This window comes from Pleurodeles waltl, chromosome 9 (genome assembly GCF_031143425.1).
Source record: "Pleurodeles waltl isolate 20211129_DDA chromosome 9, aPleWal1.hap1.20221129, whole genome shotgun sequence".
In the NCBI taxonomy this organism is placed as follows: Eukaryota; Metazoa; Chordata; class Amphibia; order Caudata; family Salamandridae; genus Pleurodeles; species Pleurodeles waltl.
In genome coordinates, this window is record NC_090448.1 from 477,742,369 (window position 1) to 477,767,600 (window position 25,232).

General features: G+C 44.3%; 1 protein-coding gene across 1 annotated transcript in view; it reads left to right on the forward strand.

Moving 5' to 3' along the window:
- LOC138258649 (inverted formin-2-like) overlaps window positions 1-25,232 on the forward strand; it is a 319,153-nt gene that overhangs the window by 91,141 nt on the left and 202,780 nt on the right. The gene's annotated exons all lie outside the window — the stretch shown is intronic.

The following is a 25,232-nucleotide window of genomic DNA, read 5'->3' on the forward strand; positions in this document are numbered from 1 at the left end:
CAGCCAAGGACCCACGTTACTATAGCAGAATGTGAGAAAATCCTGCTTTTTTGCATGTTCTCCCACATTTTCATTGACTGTTTTTTGAACTCTCAATACTGCTAGCCAGTCCCTAGTGTATATGCTCTGATCCGTAAAACAAGGTACAACTAGCTAATCCCCAATTGATATATTGTAAGGCTGAAGCATATTGCACAGGAAAATACACTAATGGCATGGAATCATGTATCTGTGGGCTGCAGTACATGCTGTGCCGTCCAAGACGCTGACCGCGAAAACATGGCTTCAGGCCTACATGTATATCTTGATGACTGCAGGTTTTCAATCTACTGGGAACACTGTCAAAATCCCTTTTGATAGGAAAGTAGACCATTCAGCCCCCAAGATAGGGTGGCTAGTATTTAAAGGTTGAACATGTAAGAAATTCATGTTGCATTGTTAGTGTCTAGCCCCTTGGAAAAAAAAATGTATTGTAAAGAGCTTTAGCTGACCCCAGTGCAAAGAGAACCGCAATTAAATTACTGGTTTTGTTAACTTTGGATAAGCTACACAAATTATTTCACCACTTTAAAAAAAAAAAAATATGAAATTAATTTGAATGAATTTACATTTTAGATACATTTATTGGAAAATAAGTTTAAAAATAAAAAAAAAAGTTATTCTTTGCCTACCTGAAGATTCAGCAGGGTAAATCCACCTTAGCCTGTCAGTTGCTGCCTCTGGTAATGTTCCCACATTAATGTGGTGTAAAAACTGCTCTCAGAGCAGAGATAATGAGTTGGACCTTTTGGTAGGAAGACCTTGGTTTGAGATGACTTTTACTCTCTCATAAAAGGCAGTTAAGGATGTCTGAAAGCGACCAGGACAGGGTCTCCCCATTTCTAGCAAAATGTAAAGGGAAACCTGGGGAAGAGGCTTTTAGATCCCAGGGTACAGTTTAGACGGCTTGGTACCCACCCAGTGGAAGGTGGGGCTGGTTCAGGACCAGTTCGGTGTGTTTGGGGAGGAGGGATTTCTCATTTCCCTAGACAAACACCTGGATGCTCACTCTGGCTCAGCCACCTCCCAGAGCAAAATGATTGTTATGTTGGATTTGACTCTGACTAGTGCATTGTGCAATACGTTTTAGTAAGGCAAACAAGATGTGCTGGCAAGGTTTGCCCCTAGGAACTTCTTTTCATTGGTTAGGGAGTGTCCAGCAAATACCAACATTTACTTGCTAGTAGCCTACAAAAGTGACACCTCACTCCCAGCTCATCAGAACACTTTATGAAGAACAGAAAAAGATTGAATCGGCAGTCTATGATCTGTTTTGGTGACCTGAGGGGCTGGACCTTCTCCCATATAAACCCATGACTCCAGAATGGACTGAATGGGTCAGTTGGCTGACCGGGTGTGGCTACAGGGACACAGCAAACTTCCCATTCCCTGGTGTGACCAGCCTCTTGATGGCTTCTGTTGGAGTGATCCCTGGTCTGTAAGTGCTGTTAAGTTCCTAGAAACCCTAGAAGCGACCAAGAAAAACTGCTCCAGAAAGTCTGAAAAGCTGAGACATAGAAATGTTGTTATACTTCCAAGACTCTTGGAGCTTCAGTGGCACCTCGTGGTAAAGGTGTCCAATTTTAAGAGGGTTTCTTCTGATGCAGATTTAGGCTTATTAAGCTGGACAATTGTGAGCTCCTAAAAAGGAAACTGTCTTAAGTTTGAAACCTTCCTAAAGCATATTCCTTACCTTAGAATTTCTCCCAGATGTCAGTCGGGATCCAGAGATTTCTCTTTGAACAGTACCCTTGTGCACCATTAGGTGGTGTCGGTCGACTCCGCATCTGTTTGCCTCATGGTCGCCTAATATATAGGTGACGCTCTGGTGTGCTGACATCAGTTCTTTGATGGCACCTGTCTTTTCAGGGACAAAGACTTTGCGCTCAAGCACTTTAAGGAGTTCCAGGCTATGGCTTGGTCCCTTTGCTTCACTGCTGCTATTCGCCCTCCTCAGTCTCCTTTTCACTGCTTTAGTGGCCACGTAAGGGGCACCCAACCACATCCATTCCCCATCTGCCACTGCACCACACATGCTGCTCAGCCTCTTTGTGGCTGAGGACTTTGGATCTTGAGTCAGCGTGGGTCGGAGAGCCAGCGATCTAGCCAGTCCACTGCCACCCCTTCAGCTGCAGCCTCCAGACCTTCATAGTCTGGCATTTCCCCACCATGGGCCAGTCTGTGAAGGATTCACCATCACCTGCCCTGCTGGAATACCAACACACCAGACAGATGGGTTTTGCAAATAATCTGAAGGGGCTTCTCCCTCCTCTTTGAAACTACCTCTCCTGCCATGCTACCACCCTAAGATCGGATGATGGAGGATTACCTGGCACTTCCCGGCAAGGAGGTTACGGCCCATAGAGAGGGTCCTTGTGCCAGAAGTAGGTCATGGTTGTTAATCCCACTACTTTCTGGCACACAAAAAGGACAAGGGCCTCTGCCCTATCCTCAACTTCCGGTCCCTCAATTTTGTCTTTACTTCTGTAGGAAGAAGATCAAAATGCTCACAATGGCTCAGGTCCTATCCGCCCTGGCCCCAGAAGACTTAATGGCTGCACTGGACTTGCAGGACGCATGCTTCAATATTACTGTCCTGCCTGCCCACAGACGTTACTTGTGGTTTGTAGTAGGTCACAAGCCAGCACCCCTCAGGTGTTCACCAAAGTGATGGTGGTTGCAAATCATCTGTGTAGGTTAGGGGCTTGTCTTCCCCTACCTTGATGACTCGCCCCATGCTGTTTTCTCTGACCTCCAGACTACAGTGGTCGTCCTGCAGTCACTGGTGTTCACTATAAGTGTGCTGAAGTCACTCCTGACTCCCTCTGACACTCCCTTTCATCAGAGCAGTTCTGGACACAATGCAGTTTCGGGCCTACCCACCCGAGCTGAGTCCAGGACCTTCATGCTATACCAATGTTTCAGCCTCTATCCTGGATGTCTGTGAGAATGACTGAGGCTGCTGGTCCTCATGGTGTCCTACACCATGCTGGTAACACGTATGCCAGCTGTCATATACAGGCTCTGCAATGGGACCTGAAGTTCCAGTGGGGGCAGCATAAGGGGAATCTTTCCAACATGGTCCAGACCTCTGAGTGGACTGCGCAAGACCTGCAGTGGTGGCTTTTGACCAGCGATTAGGTCAGAGGCATATTGCTCTCCCTTCTCCCAACCAGATGCGACTGTAGTGACGGATGCATCACTCCTGGGATGGGGTGGCCACATTGGAGAGGTGGAGATCAGAGGCACCCGGTCTCTGGCAAGTCTGAGCTCCATATCAACCTTTTGGAGCTCAGGGCAATCGGACTAGCATTGAAAGCGTTCCTTCCCTCCCTTTCAAAGGGAAAGTGGTGCAGATGTTCATGGATAACACCACCGCCATGTGGTACTGAAACATACAGGGCAAGGTGGGGCCGTGGACACTGTCAGGAGGCTCACGGCCTCTGGAAATGGCTGGAACATCAAGGCACATCCCTGGTGGTTCACCATCTGGTGGGCTCTCTGAAAGTCAGAGCAGACTTACCTAGCTGGGGATTCCTGGTCAATCCCGAATGGCGCCTCCCTCCAGAGGTGGCACATGTTCTTTCAGCAGTGGGGAGAGCATTGGTAAGTTCTGTTCACCTTCACAGAGAACGTGCAATGTCAGCTGTGTTGCACGTTGGAGTTTCCAAAGCAGCAGTTGCTTTACAGACTTCATCTTGAGTGGAACTCAGGCCTCCTCTACACCTTTCCACCAATACCACTTCTGCCCAGAGTTTCAAATATCAAGAATGAACGGGCCCAAGTTGTTCTTGTGGCTCAGGACTGGATTTGAACAGTGTGGTATCCCAAGCTTTTAAACATGCCATTGATCCTCCAATTAGCCTGTCCTTTCGGGAGAATCTTCTGTCGCAACAGCAGTGGACATTCTCTGCCCAAACCTGTCCAGTCTGTGCCTTCTGCTTGGAGATTGAGTGGTGGCTGTTGACAGCTTTTGGACTTGCGCCTGAAGTCTAACGTTATCGTGGTAGCCAGGCGTCCCTCCATCAAAACGGTACACACCGGTCATTGGAACAAATTTGTAGCATGATGTACCGACAAGTCTGATTATCCCCTCTCCACCCACCCCCAACCCATCTTATGAGGTTTTTATTTTCTTTGGCCTGGCAGGGCTCTCCTCTGGGATCCCAAAAGGTGTTACTGGTCTGCCATCTTGGCTTTCCTCTGATTGCCTGATCAACCCTCCTTGTTTAAATCTCCCATTATTGGATGCTTTCTTAAGGGTATTACCCATCTCTTTACTCCTTCCCCGTGCATAATGCCCCAACAGGACTAGAACTTAGTTCTTACTATCTAATGTGCCATCATTTTGAGCCACTTCACAACATCCCACCTTGCCTGCTAACTAAGGAAACAGTCTTTCTCATACAGACTTTCTTTAAAGCCACCTTTCATCTCCATCCACTCTGGCAAGGTGGCGCTTCATACTAATGGGGTGAATCTTGGGTGAGTTTGGCAGAGAAGCTATTCTGTGATCAAGTGTTGCTTGGCCTGATTACTGTTAAACTCTTTAGAAAAGTGGAGACCGGATGTCCCTTGAATCAGTATTAAGGTGGAGGTCTACTCATCACATCCCAGATTATTTTGTCATAGTTCTTTGTGTGTCTGTGTTTTGTATATAGCACACTTTAAGCAGGGTCCTGTGAGTATTGGATGTCTGAGGATGTGGATTCCATAGAGATGCAAAAATAACTGACTGGTTAGCAATTAAGTTGGCGTAGGGTAGGAAAGCTTAATTATGTAGCACAGGGTCAGCTGGAGCCAGATGGGTTATGACCTCGGTCCTGAAGCTGAGCTTGCTGCCTTCATATAAACCTGTGGACTTGGAACTGGCCACAAGTTTTGACTTTTGAAGCTCATGAGGATAGCCATTCATTTGTGATTAGTGAGTTCGTACTTGATGGGACCAATTTGAGGTAGAACTTGGACATCCATGGATCACAGGTAGAGCAATAACCCTTCCAACAATCCATGTTAAGACCCTCAATGTTGCATGTATGCAGGTGAATATTTGCCTTTGCCAGTGAGTAGGGCAAAAAGGTACTCCTTGTGCAGATTGGAAATCCCTGTTCTGAGGCTGAAGCCTCGAGGGATAACACAACTCACAGTAATGGTCTCAGATCTGACAGAACTCCCGTCAACTAATTGATCTCTAAAGTAAAAACCAAACTTCTGCAGGATGAGTCATTCAAAGGTCATGAGTTTTTTGAAGGATAACATGGATAACAGCGTCAACGTTTGCAGAAATGCAAAGTAGGGCAATAAGACTGTGGAGGATTTACCGTTGTGAGGAATCTGCTGTGCATCATTTACTACTTGGGTCATGATCACCTACATACCTAACTCTCTAGTTTTAATTTGGGTCGGTGTAAATCAGTGCATTACTCCTGATAGTCTTGTGAAACTGCATGATGACTACTGCTTTCCCAGTTGTTCCCAAGAGTAGAATAAAGGTGATCAGATGATGGTGTTTGAGACCATCGTGGTCCCTGTTTTGCGTAATCTCCTCCATGAGAATGCAATAACAGACATCTTTGAGTAAGTGAAGCAACATGGTTTCACCCAAGTCCTTCCGCATTATCATTGACTTAACTAAATAAGGCATATCCTTCACAGTTTTTGGTGAGTTATGCTAACTCTTCAGAAGAGTGGTTATTTGTGGTACACCGTCTGGGTATGACACAGGATTGTTGAGTCCTAATTTGTTGGTGATGTTTAATCTGGTTTGAAGATTTTTGCTGTGCCCTTCTCATTTGACAGTGTGATTGGCAGATCTGGCTTCCTAATACACACACTTTTGCCTCAAAGAATGTCCTGATAATCGTTGGAATATGCTCATGAAGGACTTGTAGCAGTGGTCTCATTCGGTTGTCTGTAAGCATAACAAAGTTTTTTGTTTTTTTGTTTTATTGTCCTGGAGTCTTCTTGTGTTTGTGAAATTTCTTACCTTGTCTAGTGGTGTTTACTGGAGATGAGCCCCCGAGTGTACCATAGTGCAGAGGGTTTCCCTTCATGGAACAAGGCTTGAGTATGTCAGTTACCTGCAATATGTGGTTAGGTCTCTACGCAGTGTTTCAATGACAGAGTAACTTTGGGACACTGGAGAGGATATAAGTATTTGCTGGCTTTGATTGACCTTGCTGGGTGGGGGATCAAAATTCAATGCTGGCATTCAGTACAGACAACCTGTTGTGGTTGGTGTCGGATGGTGTCCAAGATTTTCCACTGGCGTGAAACGGCAGCATGACAAATCATAATGCTGGCAGTACTTCATGACGTTTAATTATCCTGTTTTGTTGTACCTCAAGTGAAGCTAAAATCAGAGGAATAAGTATTTGTAGCTATTTTTGTTCAATAATGATACTTATCGTGTCCCTCCGGGGCTTGTTTTTTTCTTTCTAATTAATTAAATATGTGCTTGCAATCCTTTCCTAGTTATTTTTTCTAATCAAAGGTATGTGTCCTTTTTTGGCTAAAACTTGAATTTTAGCAAGATCTTGATAGTAATGTCTGAGATGAGTTGAATGAAGGTAAACGTATGCGGCCTGATTCACAACTGCACTCTGTATGTGCCAGAACCCTGTTGAGAGAGCCACAGGACAATCTGGGATAATGGTCCCAGCTGTGTGGGTTGGGGCCTTTTTGCTCCTTATGTCCTGGAGGCCTGGCCTACTATGGATCTTCAGCAACGGGGCCTTCAGCAATTGACTGAGTGGTAGTGTGGGCCGAGCATACAAGGCTCCTCCCGACAAGGGTGGGGAGGGGGTGAACACGGGATTACAATAGGTTCTGCAGCCATAAAAAACTGTCCAGTCAAATACTTTATGAAAAAATATGTATTTTTATATGCAAACACATTGTAAAATACAACATTCACAAACAATACACACAGTACCCTGAGGTCTGGGCCCTAATGTTTTAGAGGCAGGTCCCAGAGTCCAACTACATGCTCTAGCGGTTATTTCTCTATTCACTGTAGGCAACATTCAGGTTACACCCCACTATTAGTCCTAGTTTCAGGAGTCCCACTCTGACTCTTTATGGCAGTCAAGTGTTCCAACGCAAAAGCACTATACTGCAGGTACATTTGATTTCAAACTCCGAAGGTCCACATAAAACAAGATACAGAAAATATAAAATCAGCAGGATAAAATGTACAGTATATCGTAAAATTATTACCCCAACAATACTATCAGTTACATAAGACAATGAGTTGTTCAATACACATTTAGACACCAGGTTTCCTGAAGTTACATCAGCCTTCAAACTGTCAGAAAATTCCTATTTCTCCAGTTTAGTCTTTAGGTCCGCTGCATTCCAGGAAACCATAGTTGAATTAATACCGATACAGTTTAAACAATGGACCCGATGTATGGGCATCCTCAAGTGTCCCAGACAAATTTCATTTAGAACAATCGTACTCCATTATAGGAGGAAGATGTGTAAACTGCACAGTACGGCAGTTAACCATGTCTCCCTCCAGTCACAACTGAGACAGTAAAAGCTTTGGATTTTTGGCAAATATCATTTGAAAAAAGAACAAGTGATAGATTGTAGGAAAATACTTTCTTTCTTGGCATGTTACCTCCATGTTCTACATGTATGTCAGTATGTTTTGCCTGTCTTACTGGGATCCTGCTGGCCAGGACCCCAGTGCTAATAGTTTGTGGCCTAATGTGTGTGTTGCAGTAGTGCTTAACTGTGTCACTGAAGTTCTGCTGACCAGAACTTCAGTGCTTATGCTCTCTCTGCTTCCAAATTAGTCACTATAATTTTAGTGACTTAATTTACCAGTTCCAATTGGCACACTGGACCCCGCTTATGTCCCTATTACATGGTACCTAGGTACCCAGGGAGTTGGAGTTCCAGGAGATCCTTATGGGCTGCAGAATTTATTTTGCCACCCATAAGGAGCTCAGACAAACCCTTTCAGAGGGCTGCCACTGCAGCCTACGAGAAATAGTGCACACTATTTCACAGCCATTTTCACTGTACTTAAGTAACTTATAAGTTCCCTATATGTCTAACCTTCATTTACTGAAGGCTAGGTGTAAAGGTACTAGTGTGAGGGCACCCTTGCACTAGCAAAGGTGCCCACTTGCAGTCCAGGGCCAAATCCCCAGACTTTGTGAATGCAGGGACACCATTACACACGTGCACTACATATAGGTAAATTCCTATATGCAGCTTCACAATGGTAACTCGCATATGGCTATGTAAGGTGTCTAAGATCATGGAATTGTCCCCCAATTCCAAATCTGGCATTAGGGGCCAATTCCATGCATCCAGGGGCTCCACCAGGGACCCCTAGTACTGACAAACAAGCTCTGAGGCTTGCACTGAAGCTACAGCTGCTGCCACGTCAGACAGGGTTCTTCCCTCCTGGGTCTGCACAGCTCAGTCCCAGGAAGGCAGAACAAAGCATTTCCTTTGGGAGGGAGGAGGGTGTTACACCCTCTCCCTTTGGAAATAGTTATTACAGGCTTGGGAGGTGTAGCCTCCCAGAGCTTCTGGAAATGCTTTGAAGGGCACAGATGGTGCCCTCCTTGCATAAGCCAGTCTACACCAGTTCAGGGACCCCCCCCCCCCCCGTCCCTGCTCTGTTGCGAAACTGGACAAAGGAAAGGGGAGTGACCACTCCAATGTCCATCACCACCCCAGGGATGGTGCCCAGAGCTCCTCCAGTGTGTCCCTGGAGTTAGTCATATTGTTTTCCAGGGGCTGGGGTGGGGGAGAGGGGGACTCTGTCACCTGCTGGCACTGGCCACTCAGATCTCCAGAGACCCCTCCTGATAGGTGCATACCTGGTTAGGTAGCCAATCCCCCCTTCAGGGCTATTTAGGGTCTCTCCTGTGGGTTCCTCTTCAGATTTGGCTTGCATGTTTCCTCCAGGAATCCTCTGCAACTCCTGCTTCATCCTATGACCGTTGGGTCAACCGTGACTTGCTCCAGGAACCGCTGTAACTGCAACAAAGTATCCAAGAAGGCTACTGTGATTTTGCAACTCCAGCTCCAGCCGGCAACTGCAACAGTTTCCAAGGTGTGCACACTGAGGACTCCGTCTTCACCCTGCACCAGAAGGGCCGAAGAAATCTCCTGTGGAGTGATGGAGTCACTTCCCAGCTCTAGCAGGCACCTTCTAAGATGACGACTAGTTCTCTGGGACTCCTCTCGTGGCGATGAGCGTGCTCCCTGGAACACAGGTGGTGGACTCGTTCAACGCAGACTGTCCTAAGGTCCAGCTGTCCAAATTTGGCAGATGTAAGAGCTTACCTTCCCCATTTGCGACAGTACCCCTGTGCACTACGTCATCTCTACCTCCTGAGGCCTCTGTGCACAATTTGCAAGAATCTTTCATGCACAGTGTAGCCCAGGTCCCCATCACGCTACCCTGCGATGCTCAACTCACTGAGTTGGTCTCCGGCGGCATGGGACCTTCTTTTGTAGTGCTGCAGCAACTGCAATTTGCACCTTCTTTGTCCCTGTGTCCTGGGACCTCTGTGGGTGCTGCCTGTTCATCTCTGGGTTTCCTCCAGTGCTGGGAGCCCCCTCTGCCTCTTGAGTCGGAGTTGAAGCCCCCAGGTCCCTCCTAGGTCCAGGCAGTGCCATTGTGATGCAAACTGTGACATTGCATGCACCAAGGCTTGTTGGACGAATCCAGCACTGCAACTCGCCTGCATCAAACATCTCTACATGGGATATCCTCTGCATCATGCAGGAACCCTCAGCCATCGACTTTGGTGCTCTTCTGCAGACTTCTTCCAACCAGAGAATCCTCTTTTGCACCATCTTCTAGGTTGGCAAGGGCGCCTGTCTTTCCTTGAGTCTTCTGCGACTTCCGGACTTGGTCTCCTCTCTTCAAAGGTCTTCAGGTACAGTAATCCACAATTTGTTGCTTGCAGTCTTGTTTGGTTCTTGCAGTAACTCTAATCACGACTTGTAGTGTATCCTACAGAAACTTGCTGTACTTTACTCCTACTTTACTGGGCTCTGGGGCAGGGTATTCTACTTAACTTTGGTGTTTTCTTACACTCCCAGCGATCCTCTACCCACTACACTCGCATAGGGGGAAATTTGTGATTCGCATTCCACTTTCTTAGTATATGGTTTGTGTTGCCCCTAGGCCTATTTCTTCGTATTGCATTCTATGGTATTTTCTATTGTTTGCACTATTTTGGGACTATTAACTTATCTGATTTTGGTCTCTAGTGTGTATATTGTGTGTAAAATACTTCCCTCCAGAAGGAGTATTGTCGCTAAGATATTTTTGGCCTCGTGTCACTAAAATAAAGAACCTTTATTTTTGGGTAACACGGAGTATTGTCTTTTATTGTGTATAAGTACTGTGTAACTATAGTGGTATTGCAGGAGCTTTGCATGTCTCCTAGTTCCTGGGCCGTAATCAATTTGTTTTGGCTACCCATGCAATTCCAGTTTGGACCCAGCAATATGCAAATTAATCTTGACCCTGCTGCAAATGGGAACAGTCCACCCCAGGGCCTCCCTGGACTGGAAATGTGCATCCTGGGACTGGTTTCTGAGTATCACCCCGAATCAGCCAGGCTAGCTTGACTCCAGTCCTACACCAATAAAGGAAGGGGGGCGGTAACCCCGCTGTAACTAGGCCAAAACACAATACACCTTGAAAAAATGTACAGAGGGGGTAAATAGAAATATTTCTTTCTCATGAAAACATCAATTAATCATAGAGGACAATTATTGTCTTACACATTACTTCTATTTATTTTAGTGTTTTTGTTTCTCCCTGTTTGACTCTGATCAAAGGGTGGATTTCCACATAAAACAACATTCAATACATAACTACATATTATACAAACAAATGACTAATAACATCATAAAATCATACAATGAAAGTAAAAAACCAAATTTGTATAATTTTGATAGCTCTTAGCACTGGAGTCTTTTTTTTTTTTTTTTTTTTTTTTTTTTTTTTCAAATAAGCTGCTAAGCCTTCCTCGGGCGAACAGTCTTATACCTCAAGAGGTAATGGTATTAGGTATCATTTCCTTTGGGGGCGTTTCCTCCCAATACGTATATGCCATCTCAGTTTATCTTTTATTCAAATTTTCAGAAACATTCTAGTTTCGGCCCTTTTGCTTCCGGCCTCCTCATCACATCAAACACAGTCCCTATATACGAATTCACATAAAATTAAATTACTCTCAATCAACATCATGTGTACACCACCTCCAGTGCTCTAAAAAGCACTGTTCACTCTTTTCTACACCACATGTGTGACCACAAAGCAAGCAATATCAGTGTTTATATTATTTATGCATTACAAACCATTTTACACAACCTATATTGTCCCATCTGTTGTGACAAGCCCACAACTCATACTTATTGTATATAGTGTTTTTAAAAGAAGAAAGAAAAGAGGATAAATTTGTATTCATTATTGTGAAGCTAAAGAACCAAGCAAGCCAAAGGCCATGCTTAATGTAGATGAAATGGAAATGGCTGACCTTATTTTTATAAGCAGCAATGCTGTTCAGCAAACAGTTTTTCAGCAGAGGGGTTTGACATTAAAATCTAAACATCCATCGGTAGTACTGAAAACCATTATTATAATATGCTTAGTTATCGTCCATTACATACTACATTTTCTACAAATAACATTATTTAGTTGAATAACTTACGAATTTCTTTCCCGAAACAGCTTTCAAAAGCATGAGGAGCACTGCCCGTATGCTGGTGCTCCACTCTTTTTTAGAAGACATTTGTGAGAAGACGCGGCACCTTGGAAACTCAGTCGCCGCTGTGCGCATTTAGAGAAGCGGCGACGACTGACTCTATTTTCAACAAAATACTTATCTGGCTATTTTTGGCAGCCATCTTGGAGCTGTCAAAGGCAATATTTGTTGCCCTGCTCAAATCAGTAGGTCTTTTGAAAGGAGGGGCGCTTACTACCTGTGCTTAACTTTTTTTATTTTATTTTTTATTTATTTATATAGATAGAACGCGCATGTGTGTAGACGCAGCGTCTTTGAATCTCACACAGTCACCGCTGTGCACAATTAAAGAAACAGCAACAACTGACTCGATTTTCAACAGAAGGCAATATTTTATTTTAATTTTTACCCTTCTAAAATCGGTTTGTTTTGTGAAAGGAAGGGTGCTTCATCATTGTTAATTATATGTAAACTAAACATCCCATGTGTAACTGTCTTTCTGAATACAGTGAGTTTAGTGATTTTAGACTAAGCCATGGATACTGATGAATCGCCAAAGCATGTAATTAAATTTAAATTAAATGTCAATTTATAACCTAGCAGGGGATTTTTTTTTTTAAACAAACAGTGCACAACTTGTGTTCAAAAAGGCCACTTGTAATTGAAGGTTTGGGGGGCAATTATTAATGTACACTTGCCATATATGAGAGAAATAAAGCCAAGCATCTCCTGACGTTTAATCTTTACTTTTAGATTAGGGCCCACATCTAGTCAAGATCGTTTGTCCTCTTGTAGCTGTACTAAATTGTTCAATCAGTCTTGCCTCCATCCTATGTCCAATGATTAATTGATGTCTTCATGAGAGAGGAATATTTCTATATGCTATTTATCCCTCTGTACATTTTTTCAAAGTGTATTAGCTTGCTCCATTAGGAGGGGGGAGCATGGGACCCACATCTGGGCATACCCATCCCACTTAAGGTGACATGCAAAAAGAACAAGTGATGGATGGAATGCTAAACAGCAACCTAGAAAGTACATGTCCAGTTTGCCCTTTCACCAGTGGTGCTAGAACAATTTTCAGAGTGTGGGTGCTGCCATCAATGTTAAATCACTGAAGTCATTGGGATTGTGAAAATTCCAAGTATCGCATAAAGAACAAGCCTAGATAATGTATCAGCAGGGTATAGTATGCAGCCATTGGTGCTTTTTGAATATATTACTAAAGCATGGTAGCACAGCATCATTGACAGCATATTTTCTATTGGAATGTCCACCAAATGTCCTGAGACATATCAATGACCACTGACAAAGCACACAACTGGTAGTGTCTGGAAATAGGGTTTCAGGAAATAAGTATGTCTTGACTTATTTTAATCCTAATAAACTTTGTTTCCATCGCACTTCAGAATTACAAACAATGTCCTTAATTTGTGCTTTATGACAGTTTACAGGCATTTGTTTTGTATAAAAAGGCATCAACTGTACCCCTGAAAGACTGCCACATAGTTTGCTTTACCAGCTCATCCCGCTTTTGTAGTTGAAGTAAACCCCAATCTCCGTGTTAAGAGAATGGATAGCCATTTATTACGCGCTATTGCCTGACATTTGTCCTCCGTCTTTGAAGCAAAGCAAATGTTACCAGAAAAATACAACATTTAAACACATCTTTATGGCACCTTCTGAACTTCAGCATGCTTATTTTAGGGGTGGTGCTGCACCCTCCAGCACCCCTATTTCTAGTGCTTATACTCTTCCCTCCAAACTGCTTTATCCACATTGGATCCTTACTTCCTAGTCTTCTTCAGTTCCCAGTGATTCTTTAAATTCTCCCATAATGCAGGAGGTTAAAAGTTGAGGTGGATAGTCCTAGAATGGGCAGAGATGCCCACCTTCTAGAAAAGCCACATCATCCCTCCACCCTGGTCTAGCCACCTGTGCAGTATGTTAGGAATTTTTGTATAATGGTGTAATCGAGCTTTGAGTAAAGGTTCTTCCAGATCCTTTATCTCTGCCCTTAGCTTTCCTAACAAACTCTTTCCTTCCCTCAAACTTCAAAAGGGAGCCCTGCCCGTGAGATGTGCCAGAGGTCAGGATGCAACCCTTTTTTTCCTCTGAGAAACTGTATGCCCAGGCTTATCAAGTGTGGCTTAATGAAACATTGCAGATTCTATCTGTCTCATCTTTTACTCCTAGGAGCAGGCTAATCCTCTCCAAGTTGGCATATAATTTGCGGGAGGCTTTGAGCTACCTGCTGACAAGCACGGTAATTGACTTGGCACAGCTGGGTAGTTCAAAGACTAAATCTCCTTAAGGAATGACTCGGACAAATGCTGCAAAATCCTGAGTATATGAAGGAGTGCAAACCTTGGCCAATTAATATTGTATTTGGTCTCTCGACCTTTCCAAACCTTTAGAAAGAAACTTTAACTTTTTCTCTAGGAAGAGCCAATGTAAAGTTAATATCTTGGGAGCAGCTTTGACCTGCAGTGGGAGTACAGTATGTGAGAAAACAGGGCTGATTGCAGAGGCACCCTAACTTTTTGCCTCCATTTCCCACTTTTTGCTGGTGTTTTCCTGACTTTGATGGTGCCCTGGGTACTGCTAACCATTCCCAGGGCCTGTGCTCTGTGTAAAATGGATTTGCAAATTAGGCTAATTATAATTGGCTAAGTTAACCTACTGATAAGTCCCTAGTATATGGTAGGGCATGTAGGTTTAGGGACCACAGCATAGGTAGTGCACCGCTGAGGTGCCCAGTGTCATTTTAAAGGCAGGCCTGCCTTGCTGGTTGCTTTTAAATTAATGTTATATGCAAATTCGACTTTGGAATTAAAAGTAGTTCCATAATCTTAAACTACCTTATTTGTACATATATGTCACCCATAAGGTGTGCCCTATGTGCCCCTAGGGCTGGGTGCCATGTAACTATAAGCAGGGACCTTATAAAAATAGTTTTATAAGCCCTGGTGAGGTAAAAACAGCCACATTCGTTTTTCCCTCATTGTAGTAAATGGCCTTCGTAGGCTAGAATGGGGAGACTTTATTTTAATTTTTAAAGTCTCCTTAAATGATGCATACCAAGAATTTGGTATCAAATTAATTGTTGTAATACATCCCACAACTTCCAGTTGTTGGATTTAATATAACTTGTTCAGGTAAAGAGTTTTAAACTTCACCTGAAAAGTGGCCAATTTCAGTCCTGCATTGTTTTTGCTGCTGTGCTCTGATTGGCCAGCCTCTAGCAGCTTGGCCACGCTGCTTGATGAGGTGTGAAGTAGCCTGGCTTCACACAAAGGAATGTGCCTGTGGGAAGGAATCGCCCCTCAGCAGATGGTGAGGCAGGAAGGGGGAGGGCTGCCAAACTGGTCTTCAAAGGCAGAGAAGGACATTTGGAGCAACTAGCAACACCCCCACATCCTGCAACCCCAGACAACTAGGTGCCCCCTTGATTAGATTAGGAGAGGGCAGGAGAGGGGTGTGTATGATTTTTAGCCACACCAGTGGGTGGGCTCAGCCAGATGTAACCTCCAAAAATGCCATGATGGATTTTTAGAGAATGTTGCCTCCTGGGATTGATTTTTGCCACACTTCCCATGAAGTGGTCATCACAGGGGGAAGGACCCTGCACCTGATTGGAGAACCAGGACCCCCCTGCGTTTCACCCAGGTGCAAGGATAAAACTAGCAGACCTGCACCCACACCTCCAGTTCCCTACCACATCCAATAAGGAAGAACAGAAGGACTGCCCTGCTGGACCCCTGGCCTGCACCTGGAACCTGCACTCAGGACTGCACCAGCTGCACACTTGGGCTTCACCACAAGAAGGACTTTGCCTGGCTTTAACTGGTTCAAGGAGGGACTCCCTGGTTGCTACAGGTGAAGAATTGCTAACCAGAGTCCCCTGCACCAACTTCTGAAGAAAGCGACCAGCTGACCACTGTCCAGTGGCCAAAAAGGAGTTTGCGCCAGGTGCATTCTGGGAGTTGTAGTCTGCACCCCCAAGGACCATCTCAGAACTTCTGGACACTTGGGGTGAGCTGTGGACCTCAAAAGAACCTTAAAAGGACATCTTGGAGAAGCCCCAGAAGTTTGGAGAAGTTTGGACAACTTTTGAAAAAAAGCTCCATAGAGGGACCGACCCGCGGCGGCAACTCTAGCCGGCTTGCCTCAACCGCGACCCGGCCTGATTTGCTGGTTAGTCCCGGTAAAGAAAATCTCAGAAAAAGAGACTAAGTCCGAAGGTAAAAAGTTGACCGGGACCTCCCAGCCAGCGTATCTGAGGAGGGCTCCATGGACGTCGGATCAAGATCCAGGTTTACCCCAGTCGAAGGATTTTCACCTCGAAAAAACGACTAAGTCGAAGGTAAAAATCTCCACCGAGGATTCCAGCATCGCGTATCCGGAGAAGGGATCCAGGAGGTCGGATTGGACTGGCAGGTTCGTCCTGCTGAAGAAAATCTTTGAAAAAAAGACTAGGGGCCATATGTACGAACACCTTTTCCCATAGACACAGAATGGGTAAAAACCTTTGCTACATCTGGCCCTAAGTATGAAGGTAAACTTTTAACCGAGGCCTCCCGCGGCCTGTAGCCGAGCAGGGCTCCATCGCGGTTGGCCTGAAACTTTGACTTTGCCCCGGTCGAGGTGCAACCAGATGACCCAATTGGCGCTTTTTGTTTCTAGGCGCTAAAAAAATAATTCTTTCAAAATTCATATCTCCGGTTCCCCTTATCCGATTTTATTCGTTTTGGTGTCATTTTAAAGATAAAAATATAATCTATTTTTCTAAATTGGTTGTGGATTTTTAAACTGTTTCCTGTGTTTTATTTAATTACTGTTTTGTGAAATTTGAATGCTTTACACTCTGTCTCCTACGTTAAGCCTTGACGCTGGTTGCCAAGCTACCAAGGGTTGAGCTGGGTTTAATTTACTGAGACCTAACTGGACCTTAGTGGAGGTTAGTGGCTTAATGCTAAGTGTAGGTACCTACCTGCCCTTACCAATAACCCATTTTCCAACACAGTAAAGTACTAAAAACTCATGGTAAAGCACCACAGATTTACACTATAGTCGATAAGAAATGGGGATCATTGGTGTTGATTCCAAATTAAAATATTACGTTTGTTCAGGCCATAATCAATGTATTCAATGTCCACTCTGTGACAGGCTACTTGTGCACATATGCCAGGCTCAGCTACACTAATCTTTGAAGGGGTGGATGGTCTTAAAGCAGTTGTAAAATGCTGTTTCAGTGCCCAACCTGCCTCAGAACCATGGAACACAGGGTAGGGAAGAGGTGAGCGGAACAAGTGTAGCATACTGAAATAAACATTAGGAATAACCTTTTATTGTTGGTGAAAAAGAGGAATGTTTTTGTTTCTGATATTTTGCTTGACACTAGCACACTAGAACAATGTTTCAGAAAAAGGGGGTGAGAACTTGGGAACAAGACTGACCTTCTAAAATGTGTGTAGTGCGTTACACAGCTAGCCTGCAATGCTTGGTCATTTGGCAAGGAGGCAAATGTTTTCTGAGCAACTCTGGTGCATTATGATGTAGAGCTTTAGAACAAAGCCTATGGTTTTGAGCTACACCACTTGCTTGGCTGGTAGTAAAGGTAGCTGGTATAACATGGTCTGTCCATTTCTAGCCGACTACAAGGTGGGCCTCATAGTTCCATTCTCTTGAATTTGCCCTTGATTTGCAGGGAGGCAGCTCAAGATGCTATTGATATAGTCTAGTCATAAATGACAACTACTGAAACTAGAGTGGGCCAATGCAGTAGATGCCGAGTATTTTGACCTTGCTTATGAGAGGTGTGAAGGACACATTTTAGCCAAAGAACAGATTCTGATTCTACATTGATCATAAGGGCAACGGGTGAAGGATGCTCATGGAGGTCAGCAATCAAGACAGAAGTGTGGTACTTGTGGTCCCTAGAAGCACAATTTCTACTTAGAAACCTTTGTACAACCAGTTCTAATACATCCATGTTTGCACATGTGAGACTGCCTACAACCTGAGCTTCTTTGGGTCATCAGGTCTGAATATGTTAACAGAGCATTATCTGCATACACAGTGTTATTGCTTTCCTTTATGCAAAAGTAGGTAGCATAAATTGCTTCCATGGATTGACAGTGAGCGGTGCTAATCCTGTACAGACTTTGGTGCACCTCACCCGCCCATGGTCAACAAATCTTTACATTCAATATTATGTAAAGCATATTAGGCTCCACTATAAATATTTTAGTATCAAACAATGAAGGTTTATTAAAAGAATGTTTTACAGAAGGCTAAACATGTTAGCAGCAATCTATAATGAAAATGGTTGTGTCAATTAATAGGCACTCTATTTTACAAAGCAGAGGCGGAACCACCAGAGGGTCCTCCTAGGGAAGGAGAAAAGTCAGTCCTCTTGAGAGAACTAAAAAAGAAACTAATCTCCTGCTCCGATCGCCTCCGTTTTAATCCGTTCTGCTCTAAAGGCATACAACACTAAGATTTTACCCAGCTACACGCAGTTGGCAAAATGCTGTCCAATCAAGTTGAACCAAGATTGTACAATTCCATACTTAATAGGCTCCGAGTTTCTCCTAATTCAACGTTTTGTCTGGGAACTTCAAACGTATACGATCTGTAACAAAATAATCTATATGGACTCGTCTGGACACTGCAGGTGTCTCTTGAGTGTGCTATTTATTAAAACAACGTTCCATGCTAATCACAAAGATAAAACATTTCTTCTCATGGGAAAGAACGAAAAAACATTGCACTCAACACTTACTAGAACCCAAGCTTGCTGTCTCGAAATTCAGGGCCTGATTCACAAAGAAACTTACACTTGTGTGGATGGTTACCTTGATTTTTCCACTATTCAGAAGCAAATTATGTAATAAATTTACAACTGTCAAGAGTCCACAGTCGTGGCGGGAAACTCTTTATATAAAAAGACAGGACAGCCCTATATTTTTATGTGAGGACTTCTGCCTCGACTGGAGCCTTCATGGTCACAAACGTAATAAATAATTTGCGAAAGCGAAAAAGAGTAAACTTACACTTTGTTTATCGTTGTGAACCTGGCACAATATTTGTGTCACAAAGCAGGCATGGCAACTGATGAAGCTGAAATGAAGGTTTTATATTTATTAGCGCTTAAACGTAGTATAGCAATAATCATGTGTGGCTTTAATCGAACTAATAAAGATTGTACGGGGACAAAATGTGCCCTCAGAGTAGTTTGCCAACATTTATAAGCGTGCTTTATGTAACGTGATGTTTTAGAATTGCACTAATCCGACATAATCATAAACGTGTGCTACGATTTGCTTGCTTGAAATGTTTTAGCTTAGCATAAATTTAGTGCAGGCTTTGGCCTAGTTGCCTGGTCTCACGGTTTAGATGCTCGTATTTTTCCAATGTGCTAATAAACGTGTATTTTTGCTTGAAGCTGTACTTTTCCACTGAGATCGTTCACATGCTTATCTTAAAGTTTCGTGCCAGCTTGGCATTTTTCTCTTTGCTCCAAGGTCGATCTGCAGGTGCGGACAATGGAAGCTCTGAAAGTGAGTTAATTGGTATAAAATGTTGCAACTTGCGTACCCATCTCCAAGGATAATGTATGCTTAAGTAAAAGCTTGAGAACTGTTGTTTTTGATTGGACAATTTGAAGCTAACCTATGAACCCTCCAATGGAAGACCCTACTGGATTTGAACTGTTGTCTATAAAAACCAGGTGCACGAGAAGAAAGTAGCCATTGCCAGCCATTACAGCCATTACTAGCTCGATACCCGCCATTTTGCAGGACACTATAGCTATTATGGCCCACCTTGCTGCGACGCCATTTTGAGAGACTTTGATGCTTTCTCTAATCGAGAGAAAAAGACTTTAAATGATTCTTGCCCTAGAGACTTTAACTTTGATCCCTTTGCATGAAGTAGTAGTTTTATTTTGCTGCCGTGAGGCAATTGCCCCGTCCACCCCTGCCCCTTTGCCCCGTCCCATGCTGATCGAGAAACGGTACCTGTGAGACGAAGACTTCCTTGTATGCTGATCGTAATTGGTAAATATGAAAGGAGATTGTACAATTGCATTGTGTTTCTTTTAGGTAACCAACTGCTGATTTTTGATAAGATCCCTAGTTAGGAGTTTTCCAAATTAATGTTGCTAAATTGTTTTTGCATGAAGTCCCACATGCCGATGCTAATTTGAGGTTAGATGAGGATTCCTTTTGCTGCACGATGCAATTTGAGACCTTGTTACGCTGACTAAATGTATGCAATTAGCTCGTTACAGATCATAGTTTTAGTGATTTGCATTGCTATTATCGAATGCCTTGTTATTCAAATGCTGCATAGATTGCACTTGTTTCGCCGTTATGGACAGCTATTAATGTTCATTTATGTTGATCATTTGGTGTTGAGACACATCTATATTGTGCTAGCTTTGTTAATATAGGGAAATAAATTCACTAACTTTGAATAAACTGGTGTGGTTATTCCTGACTGAAAGGTCAGGGTTCGCCGAAATGTATTCTGGATTAATTAAGTGTTATGTCGATCAGGGTATTGCGTATGTTCGTTATTGATTAAATTAAATTGACTGAGAGTACGGAGAGTCCCACTTAGCCAAAAGATTCATCGGCCTAAAGAGCGTCCAAATACAGGTAAATTATTAGTACGGAACGCTCTATCAGTAGATGGTAGCAGAGGACGGTTTCGCCTTTTGGGACCCCGTACTCTTAAAGTACATGGTGTTGAATTAACGGTTTTGACTTTTGACACTCCACTCGAGCAGTTGAATTAGATTTTTTTTGGATAAAACTGATTGACCGAATGATGATGGGCTAGGTCCACCGCGACTTTCCCGGGATCTCGGAGCTTGCGAATGAAGAGAATGGAGGTATGGAATCCGCGTTGGCGGTACTAGTAATGGTATGAGTGAAGTTAGGGTTTTGCGCTTGCACAGCTTACTGCCGCAGATTGTGTGAAAAGGTTGCGAGGAATTTTTTTTTTTCTTTTTAGAGGATAGCGGAGGTGCGACTCCGAGTGTAGAAATAGGGAAGTCGTCTAACTTCATAGAAATAGCGGAGGTGCGACTCAGAGTGTGAGAGTAGGGAAGTCGTCGAACTTCATGTGCGTGTGGCGCTTTGTGCATAAAAAGGTCCACGTGGTTGTTGTTGAGACGGGCCCTGCGAGGTCAAGAGACTCCGGAGTATGTTGTTTTATGTTGTGGTCTGGGCGGTTTAGTAGGTTGATCGGGCGTGGTCAACGAGTCGGTACGTGTGTTAAGGGAGTGAAAGAAACTTCGACTTCGGGCTTTGACAAGATTCTAAGTGCACTAGAATAGATCATTGACAAGTTGAGAGTAGGTCTGCGGGTCAGATTTGCTTGCGAACGTGGGGACCGAGAAAGATGGAATAACTGCCGAGGCTAGTGAAAAATCCCTAAGGTCCTGAAGCGATTGTGTTACCCCTCCTGTAGTAAACCGACAGATCTGTTTTATTTTTGGTAGCTCGCGATACATGCAAGAAGTTGTTACGAAAAGAGCTGAGTGAAGGAGGACTAGCCGCGAGGCTTTGTCAGCCGCAGTGTGTGTGAGTGTGACGTCACTAGGAGCCGCGCTGGGATAGGTTGGTTGCGGAGAAGGGTCGCGCACGGATTGGACGCAGTCCGTGGGGCTCGATTGGAAGGGGAAAGGCAAGCGAAGAGTATTCCGGGAATTAAAGTCACCTATTGATTACAAATTTTGTGAAATAAAAGACGAGAAAATGAAATTTTTTAAAGCATTAATGAGTGCGATGAAGGGGGAGTCTTACATTAAAGCGAGCGTAGGAGAAGAGACGCCACCTGAAGGTACACCAGCTTACATTGTAATGGAGGAAAAAGGGGTAGCTCCGTGCCTTTGGTTAAAGCAGTGGCACAAGCTGACAGAGAAACATGGGAGCGTAGCGTTCCCGATTCATGGGACATTCAATATAAGGATACTAGAGAATTTGAGATTCACGATGTACGACATGAAGGTACCTCCAAGGCCAGCACAGTTTGAGGCTCTAGCGATTTGGGAACTGATGGCTAGCCAGCAACAGCAAAATAAGTTCGAGACAAGGATAAGGAAGGTAGAAAAGACACTAGCGGACGCTAGGTGGGATAATGCACAGAAGGTGTGGAGGTCAGATGTATTGCAGGGGATAAAATTGTTTCCCGCAATTACTAAGGAAGAAGAGGAGACAGGTAAGAAAGCTACCTGTAAGACAAACAGGAGGTGTTCCAAGGATAGGGAGGACGAGGAAAAGTTGAGAAGAGGAATTAGAGGATGAGGAGTTAATCATGCAATTGCTGAACGACCGTCCACCACCTTATGCGGAGAGTGGACAAGGTCCAAGTACCAGTTCTGCCCCTCCGGTATCGGTACAGAACGGTGAAACTCAGAGTTCAGGAGCATCATCGGGATCTAAGGACCCGAGTCTACTGTTCACCCCGCAGGTTAGGAGAATATATCCAGATGTGCCCATGTTGTAACCAGCAGAAAATTATCAGCCGCAGATCCCAAGGTACTACAGCAGTGACAACAGTACGGGAATGGTTCTAGATCCAACCGTAATGGGAGGACAGAATGGTCACAACCCAACACTGGCACAAGTTGAATCAACTCAGTTTTTGATGCCTCAAAAGCAGATGCAGGGGGGAAATGCACATGCTCAGGTGACGGGGAGTCAAATGGGTATGCCGGCAATGATGACCCATAGTGTGGGAATTAACATGCCTCAGAACATGGGAAATGGACAGAACCCAGATGCGATATCACTACCCATTACTGTAGGTCCACCAGTACCTCTGTACAGTCAGCCTAACTTAGGTATGAGCGGCCAGGGATCAATACTGCAGAATGGGACAGAAAGGAGGTGCATAGAAAACACTCCAGGGATAACTCTAATAGCGGCTCAGCCAACTGGATCTGGGTCCTTGATGGAGTTTAGTCCCATATGTGCTCAGTCAATACTGGTGAGGTCAAGTCCCCCACTGATGATACCGCTGTCATCGAATACTGAAAAGTTGCCGCAACCATCGATGGCAGTCGATGTGAATGCTACACTGATGGGGTTAAATGCACAACAGCTGACACAGTGGTTTAACAGTCTGAATTCCACTCAAAGTTCAGCCAGTGGGAAGGGAGAAGATTATATGAATAGGATGAGATTGAACATGGAAGCACAAGAATTGGTGGAAGGGACTATGGGTGTGAATAGGTTAGAGTCCTATTCGGAAGAAGAGCTGAGGTATCTATGTCCCAGGATTATGAAAGAAGTGAACAAGGTACATAAAAGTTTGCAGGAAGTAGCTGACAAAAACGGGGTTGATATAGACAAGACAAAACACTTGAGCAGGAGCTATAGGTTGGATTTCGGGACCACAGATTTTGAACACATGAGATCAGCAGGCATGAAGGCGCACCTTAGAGAATTGTTGCAGAGTGCACAAGTGTGGAGGTGCTTAGACAAATGGGAAAGCAGGTGGGTAAAGAGAAAGGAAAAGAGGAGGGACAGTGCTACAGAGCTCAATGAGAAAAGACCACAAAGTAGCGAGGCAGTAACCATGTTACCAATGAGGGAGACAGCAGGGGGAAAATTAATACATGTACCATGGCACAGAAGCGACATTCAGTCCTTTACGGATGATTTTCCCAAACTGAGAGAGAAACCGATTGAATGGTATCAACAGACTGATAGGTTTGTGAAGCTTGCAAAATGTCTCTGGGAAGACCTGAATACTCTCTTTGAGATTGTGGTTCCAGCAGATTTGTGGGAGGATTGCAAAAGAGCTGTAGGTTGGCCGACAAGTGAACCAGAGAGAGACAGGGATACGGGTGCACCCTCACCTATGGTGATGAGCTTGTACTATAAGGTAATTAAGCATTTGAAGACGAAGGTTGCCGCGAAAAATGTGGATTGGCAGAAGATCGATCGAACGGCCCAAGAGGCTAAAGAGTCGATTCATAGTTACAATGAGAGATTGTTGAAGGCGTTCAAGAATTACAGTGGCACGGAAACAATAGAGGCGAAGGACATGCTTCATTTTGTGTTTAGATTTGTGGAAGGGCTGAGACCAGAGATAAGTCAGATGATAAAGTCGCATTTGATTTGTTGGCAGTCGAAACCGATTGATGAGGTGTTGAATTATGCGAAATACTGTAGCGACGAAATTGAAGTAAAACAGAAAAGGTTGAAGGAGAAGGTGATGATGATGCAACTTAAAGCAGCTCAGACAGGTCTGCAAGGTTTGCAAGGGATGCAAGGGTTCCAACAGCAGGCACTGCAATCGCAGCCGCAGTTGCAGGGAAATATGATGTTTCAGCCACAGGCCAGAGGCAGAGGCAGAGAAGGTTTTGCGAATAATGGTCCGGATTTGAACACTGTTGTGAATGGTGTGCAGGCAATGAAGAAGGTGATGCCGTGTCACGTGTGCGGAATTGTCGGACATTGGAAACGCGAGTGCCCGATGGTGCAGGCAGGTGCAGGTGTTAGTCAGCAAAACAATGATGTCAATGCATTTCAGACAATGAGGGGACCGAAAATGAGCGGTCCAAACCCAAATTTTCAGACCGTAAATCAGTTGCAGGGATTACAACCTATGCAGCCGCAGCAGATGCAGATGCCCCGTATGCAGGTGACGCAAATGCAGCCAATGCAACAGCAGTTACCCATGGTACCTAATCAGCAAATGCAAATACCTTTGGCACCAATGAGTCAGCAGCAAGTGATGGTTCCTCCACAGGTCTCGGGTCAGGGAATGAGTACAAATGGCACAGTACAACAGTTCCCACTACACAGTGAGAGTGGAATAAACAATGTATGGGAGAGTGAAAGTTCAGAAGAAGGAGATTGTGTGCTTGCAGCATCCTTGGAAGTTGATCAAAAGGGTCCGTACGTAGAGGGAAGAGTAATTGGTCATCGTGTTTCATTCTTGGTTGACACAGGAGCCACACGTTCAACTGTTAAGAGCAGTGAAGTACCAAATTTGCCACTCTCAGGGAGGACAGTTCAAGTGGTGGGAGTAGCAAATAGGCACCTGACGAACCCAATAACAGATCCGGTACCAGTCAGCATCGGTAACTATCAAGGGGTGCATCAGTTTGTGGTATGTGACTCAAGCCCGATAGCACTGTTAGGGAGAGACTTGTTGTGCAAATTGGGTTGTTCGATTATGTGCTCGAACGAGGGAATAACAATTCAGACGAGCATTGATGGGGAAGAAGAGGACAGTGTAGAGGGGGATGAGATGGAAACTGTCGATGAAGAGTATCCTCTGATTTGTCTTTTCCCGATGATAACTGAAGAAGATATTCCAGCTGAATTACTGGAAACAGTCGGAAAGGAAGTGTGGGATATGACAGGGAAAGAGGTGGGATTGATGAAAGGAGTAGAACCAGTGAAAGTAACTGTAAAGCCCAATGCAATCTTT